Raw genomic sequence first — 7,712 nt, 5'->3', positions numbered from 1 at the left:
GGTCCTCACTGTCAAGCCAACCAGCCAAAGGGGCTTAAGTTCTGAGGAAAAAACATCTAACTTCATTTTTTAAATTTAGATAAATTTGTTAATATGCACCTGCTCCATGAACGTCTCCCTGCTGGGCTTCAATTCCGAGGTGTTAACTATCTGACTATGGGATGTGGCCTTGTCCGGGTGTTTCCTAGCTGAAACAAAGCCCTCCCCCTCTGAGGGAAACAGTCTTGAGTTGTCCTTCTGTTGGATACCCAACAGGTTTTTCCACCTGGGGTTACAGCATTTTGGTAAACTCTAGATATCTGAGAGATGCTTGCCTCCCCCAACTCCAGGAAAGTGGGAAAAGCAATTAGAAAAAGAAAGTGAAGGGGCACCTGGGTGGCTCAGTCGTTAACCATCTGCCTTAGGCTCAGGTCGTGATCCCGAGGTCCTGGGATTGAGCCCCACATCAGGCTCCCTGCTCAGCGGGAAGCCTGCTTCTCCCTCTCCCACTCTCTCTGCTTGTGTTCCCTCTCTTGCTGTGTCTCTCTCTCTCTCTGTCAAATAAATAAATAAAATCTTTAAAAAAAAAGAAAAAGAAAGTGAAGAAACACAGATGGAATCTCAGGCAGATTAACCTTAGAGAAGAGTACAGATGGAAGCTGAAAATCTAGAACTTGATGCTCTTATAGCTATCCATGCTCCCTGGAAAATATTCCTGTGCCCACAGGGATACGTGTGCCCAGTTTAAAGGCCACCCATCATAAATATCTGAAGAGGACAGGAGAAATAACAAAATGGCAAGATGCAAGACAAGATAGCAGCCATCAAAGAAAATCACCAAGTCCCTCAGCCCCCAGGTGCTTCAGAGAGCACCTTGGTGATATGCAGGTTTTTGTACTTACTATGCATGGCAGACAATTTTTGGTGGGGTGCAAAGCTTCTCCTAAAAAGGAGCAAAGGTGTCTCACCAAGTAGTCAGGAGAATGAGGGCACAACCGGCAGGGAACAGACCCCTTAGAGATAGAAGAGAGAGAATATTCCTGGGTTGCTCCCTGTAATGGCATTTCCAGTGAGCCCCAGAAAATCTGGGGATCTAAACCGAAAAGAGAAGGTCCCTCAAACATGAACATGGTTGGGATGATTGGTTTTGCCCAGGCATTCTGTCTCTTTATGTTGTCTGTTTAACTTTGGTTTGAAACATGGTTTATGGCACTTTGCCAAAGGCTTATTGTAGGATTGCTCATGTCTCCAATACACTCAGGAGTTCAGAGGAGGTTGAATAGGCCACACTTGCATGGCAGTGTGGCAGCTACAAATCGTGTGGCTGTCCCTTGGCTGGGAGGACTCCTTTTCTCTTCCGAACTCACACACCACCCTGTGTACATCTAAGGGCCACCCTCAAATACTGTGCATATTGGAGTTAACCATGCACAGTCTGCTAACCCAACTAGACTCTGAGCTCCTTGGGAAGAGAGAATGCGTTGTGCTTTTCTCTGTATCCTCCATGGAATCCACTAGAATAAGTAAGCAAGAACTTTGGCTTATGTGGTTCAAGCAAACAAAGCAAAGCAGCCCTGCTGACTGCTCCAACTTCCATCAGTACTAGCTGCCCGGTGGTCACTAAATTGAAGCCACTAGGACTTTTGTTCTGGCCCTAGTTCAGACTCAGCCCTGTTCAGACTCATTGTTGTCCAAGGACCTTTGCAATTGTGTCCCCTCTGCCTGGAATGCTGGCTGCTTGTTCTTCAGGAGCCCAAATCTCTTCCTTCCTTCAAATCTAAGTTCAGATATTACTTCCCAAATAACCATCCCCAACTGCACTAGACAATGGACACTTGCCCCCAGTCTGTCACTCTATATCTCCCACTTTGTTTCTCTTGTTTACTGACTGCCCCCACCCAGTCGGCATACACACCTATCCTAGAATGGGAACTCAGGTGGGGGTGGGGGGCCCCTGTTTGTCTGTTGTCACTGTTTTATCCCCACGGCAACACTTGGAACAAAGTAAGTGGTCAACAAATATTGTCAAGTGAATAAATAAGTTATTCAAACCTGGACAATTCAAGAATGATGTTTAGAATAAAAATATGAACAAATAAAATTGTGTCCCAATTTCATTCCTTGTTTCAAAAAAAAAAGCATTTTTTGAAGAAGGAATTCTTTCCCCGGTTATCCACATTGTAGATTATCATTGTAAAACCTAAAATTATCAGGTGGCGGGAACCTTTAGGGAAATGGAAACTTCTCAGAAAATGAGCTTCAGACAAAATTTAATCGAAAATGGCATTACAAACAAAGGTCACATTAAATTGCTTTGGAAATCAGTATAACACATTATTCAGTAAAACCCCAGAAACTACTTAGCAAAACATCAATGAATGGAAATATAACCAGGTCCCATTTTGTGCAGCTTACCAACTGAGCATGAACTTGCTTTGCCTTAAGAAGGTCAAAGCTGTGAGCACACATTTGCAAAGCTCCGATTGTGTGCAAGGCCCTGGACAAAGTACAAGTGATACAAAGACAAGGAAGAGACCATGTGTCATGAGGAAAAGAAGGAATGGCCAAGTATGGGGAGCAGGGGTTGTTGGGGAGACTCCACAGAGAAATAGATCCAGTTATCTACATTGGTAAAGATAAAGAGAGGGACAGAAAGGGGACCCCATACAAGGCAGAGGGAATAGGCCTGCAAAGGAAGACTATTGAGGTCAGACTACACTGGTGCCAAAGTACATTAGAGAAAAAAGCAAAGAGAAATGAATGAATGAATGAATGAATGAATGAATGAATGAAACAAGATCTAAGGCACTGGACTCTCACTTATAAGTCAGGTATATTTACCAGGCAAAAAAAAAAAAAAAATTCCTATCGTTTTATTTAAGATTTTCAAAAACAAACATTGAGGAAAAGAAAGTTTTTGAGTTCAGCCTAATTGATTGCATGTTTAGCCTAAGCCCCTAGTCCTCAAAATAAAATTCTGTCATAAACTTTTTATTTTAGAATAATCTTAGGTTTACAGAAAAGGTATAAAGACAATACAGAGAGTTCCCCTACATCCTTCACGAATTTGTGATAGTGTTAATATCTTACATTGGCTAGGTATATTCGTCAAAGCTAAGAAACCAACATTGGTCCATTATTATCAAGGAAACTGCAGACTTTACTCAAACTTCACCAGTTTTTACACTACAGCCCTTTCTGTACTCCAGAACCAAATCCAGGATACCACATTGCATATGGCCAATATCATATTTTAAATTATAACCTTACTGTTAGTGATACAATTAACTACAGTGAGAAATAAAAACTCTGAAAAAATGGATGACATAGTACAATGAATAATAATCACCTACTATATTAAGTTTTTAATAAAGAGCGATGTACTATACAAAACCTATTTCCTGGTAAAACATGACTGGGAAATTATATTTTGATTATTAAAACTTTCATTATAATTTCAGAATATTTCACCCTCCTTACTGAGTGATCTTCAATAGACAGTGGTTCTTAACACTTAGCTTTAATTTTCCTCTTGTCACGCCCTTGAGCAGTTAACAATGTATAAACATACCCTTACTTACATTAAGATGTTGATGTAGCTTCTGCCTTTTGTAATATTTTCTTAATCTATCACCTTCAGAAATCAGACAGCTGTTCATAGGGTTTTCTAAGAATGTGTTCTCAGGAGAGATAGGTTGATCTTATTTTCACAGAGAGTAAATCATGCTTAATAGAATCTTCTCACCCTGTAAGATAAGCTCATTCTCCATGACTTGGGCGAGTCACTGAATGTCCTCAACTCATGCCAGAGAAAGAGAGAAGAGGGAACTCCATGAAACAGCCCAACCAAATGATGATGGCAATGGAGCAAAAGAGATGCAGAAGAAAAGAAACAAACACGTAACATGAATATCATAGCCTACTTAAATATATTTCACCAAGTATAATAACTTTGATAACTTTGCTCTCTTTCCTTCTTTTCCTCTTTTTTTTAAATAGAAGAAATAGGATGTAGTAAATTCAAGTGCTTGTCATTGTCCTCCAGTCTCCCTTCTCTCCCATCATCTGCCCCCCAGAACAATTATTTGGAGCTTTGCTTTTGGTCTTATTACAGCCCCTAATTTTGATAGTTTTATGTAATGCATGATTAAGGCAAATTAAGGCACATCTCACACATGCACATACACGCACACACATTTTTCAGTTGGCTCAAGTGGCAGGGTAACCCACATGAATCTGTATGTAGGTTGCAGACAAGGTTTGTGTCTTTGCTCAATGACCTCATGTGAAGCCCACTCACTTGGTCCTCAAGCCTTCATTTTCCTGAAGATGACAAGGAAAATAATTCATACCTAGCAAAGAATTGGGACTAAATAAAGAGTGGTTTTAATTACCCAAGTGTCCTCCTCAGATTCTGCAAGAACATCCCTTGCACCTGTTGGGATAGTAATCTTACTTCGGTCTACTTTCCAGAGATAAGCTTGGTTTGCTCTCCATCCAGGATCTAGTACAGAGGCTGATGAGTGGGAAGGAATTTTCTAAACACGGAAAAAAGAATAAATAAACCTGTCAGGAGAAAAGGCTACGATCTATTAAAGGTTTTGATCATCCTATTTGTCATAGAGAAATAACAGATGCATTAGTGCACACAGCACTTATAATTCAGAGATCATCATTACACCAAATGACAAATGATGTTACTATAATTTACCATTTGTCTTTTTTCACATAGTTAAAAAACCATAATTACAAGAAATTGTGACAACTTGCCAATTAAACACACTCGTTCACCCACAGATGAAGCATGCATCTTTGCATTTTGCAAATTAAGTCGGGGTGTGTGAGGAGGATGAGAACCAAAGTTGTAGTACAGTGATTTATGAGCTTGAACAGGTGTACATTGAAAGTAAAATAGCTTCCACCTCTTTTCCAGAGCATCTAAGCCACTTGGAAAATATACCCAGTTATTTAAAAAACAATAATCTGGGGCACCTGGGTGGTTCAGTCGCTAAGCCTCTGCCTTTGGCTCAGGTCATGGTCCCAGGGTCCTGGGATCGAGCCCCACGTCGGGCTCCCTGCTCGGCGGGAGGCCTGCTTCTCCCTCTCCCACTCTCCCTGCTTGTGTTCCCTCTCTCACTGTGTCTCTCTCTGTCAAATAAATAAAATCTTTAAAAAAAATAAAATAAAACTAAAAAAACAATAATCTTTCAGTTTTCTTCTTGAAGATTTTCAGACTTCATACAATCTCACTTGTAGGGTTAATCCAATCTCATCTTTCTTTCTTCCACTTTTATTGTGCCATGGACAACAATCTACTGTAAGTAAAAAAGAATGGATTAATCTTACACTACATGAAGGAAAAAATGGATTGTAAATGTATAAAACCACTAAACACATTATTTTGGATATAAGGAAGGGGATAAGCATCTCCTTATGGAAAAATGGGATAGAAAGAGGAAAAGTTCCAGAATATAGCAACACACAGCCAGTTGTGGTCTAAAGGGAACCAAGAAGAGGTCTGGTCAGCTGACACCCAGCCCTGATGAGTACAAAGGTAATAACTCTGTGGTGATTCTGGTCCAGGTGACTTTAGGACCCAAGAGAAGGAGGGGAGCCCTCTTGGCAAGTAGAGATTAACTTTGTTCATGTGTTCACAGGTACTTATGGACCTTGTAATATATGTCAATCATTGGAAGTAGAAGCTTCCATTTGCCTGTGGGTAGACGACCCCTTTACTTAGAAGAACCCACCCCTTTAGTTACATAATCTGAAATGGGGAGGCATTCCTTTTCCTATCTCTTAAGGAAAAAATGGTGAAGTAATCCTAATGCAGATATTTTAGATTTGTTTAGTAAGCTAAATTCTGGAGTGCATTAATTCTGGGCCATAATAGGGAATGTGGTTAAGTGCACAGGTTATAGAAACAGCAAGTAGAGATCCCACCCCAGTTCCCCACATCCTAGCTGCTATCATTGGGAAATACACCTAGACTTTCTCTGCTTCCACTTTCCCACCTTAAAATCATGTTCATAATAGTACTAATTCATAAGACTCTTGTGAGGATCCATGAGTTAAGATGGGTAAATGCTTAGCATAGTTCCCACCCACAGCAGAGGCTCATTGACCGTTAGAGGTTTTGTTGCTAGGTTGGAAAGGGTATTTATTTCCCTTCTTTGTGTTTAAACAGCAAAATTCTCTGGGCCCCTTAGAGATGGATCTGACAGGCAGAAATTATCGCAATGTGGGAAATGAATATAAATGTCACCTTGCTGTCTGCTGGAGTATGCCATATGCCACTATAAGTATGAAAAGGGCTACTTCATTTTAAAATGGATAAAACCAAAAAGCAGAGTCTTCATTTGCAAACAGAACAGTGTGACAGACAAAGCATTGGTGAAGAAAAGTCCAAACACCAAATTCATCTTCGTATTTTGTGAAGATAGAATCATCATCAATAGCACAAGTCTCTACTTCTTTGACATGATGAAACTGGAAATAATAATTTAAGCAGGGAGCACCAGCATATGAGGCTATAGAATTCCCATTTGTACTAGCTCTACTTCTCTGTGTAGAGCTCTTTCAATTTCCCTTGAGAAAAGAGGCAATGCAGTTTCACTTTGAAACTTGGGCTCCTTGGCCAACCAAGTACATTTGTTTCTTTTAATTTATTCAAAAGTATCATCAACACACCCAGAATCCCTATGCAGTTGGTATTGGACTCATTAATTAGCAAGCATAACTAAATAAGTGAGAGAAAATAAATTTGCTGTTTAGAATGTATTTCACCATGTTCTGGCAAATATTCAGAAACAGCTTTTTCATTTCTGAGCAGGAGAAGGTAGTAATATATGACTGGATGGACATATGGCCCTAATCTACCATATTTCACGAGTCTTACTTAATGCAGTAAGGGGGAAATACTATCTTGATAGAACCTTAATAGTGTCCCATAAGGAGAAGCTTGGGAGGATATTTATAGAGGTTTGGGGTCTGGGCTTAAGTGGTATAAGACAGATCTTTCAAGGTAAGGAAATGATTGTTATTGGGTCTGGCTTATGAGATAATCACTTAGGACTGGCAGCACAATGAGGTGAGGTCTTGAAGTGAGTCTGAGGAATAAACTATGTTGGGTAAGCACACTAACGAGCAAAGCATTGGTCCAGACAAATTGGTTTGCAGAGACTTCCTGAAGCAACAACAAAGTTATTGATTGATTTACATCCTCATCCTTTTAAGAAGGATTTTTTTAGAACAGTTAGGTGATGTGGACACAGGCGTCCTCAGTCTTCCTTTCTTTTCTTTTTCCTTTTTAGATTTTATTTATTTATTTTAGTGGGGGGAAGGGCAGAGAGGCAGAGAGAGAATCTCAAGCGGAATATGTGCTGAGCGTGGGGCCCAATACGGGCTCAATCTCACGATCATGACCTGAGCCAAAATCAAGAATCGGTCTCTTAACAGACCGAGCCACACAGGCTCCCCTTCTTTTCTGACAGTAAAGTGTTGTCTTCCTCCTCCCAGGATACCAGGTCAAGGACTCCTCCCCTTGCGTCCGACTCTGCCTTCTTCAAACTGCCCAAGGCTAGAACTGGTTTAATTATGGTACACAAAACTCCATCGCTTTTCCTCCCCTCTCCTTTTCTCATTCCCTATCTCTTTTGCAAGTGCATAGCAGGGTAGGCAATTTAACTCTGTAAGTCTCAAACACCTGTTCATGGGCTAGTTTCAGTCTGTTC

This window comes from Eumetopias jubatus, unplaced genomic scaffold (assembly GCF_037043125.1).
Source record: "Eumetopias jubatus isolate StellerSeaLion01/CBP00866 unplaced genomic scaffold, mEumJub1_p1.0 scaffold_3, whole genome shotgun sequence".
Classification (NCBI taxonomy): Eukaryota; Metazoa; Chordata; class Mammalia; order Carnivora; family Otariidae; genus Eumetopias; species Eumetopias jubatus.
This window is presented reverse-complemented; position numbering follows the sequence as displayed.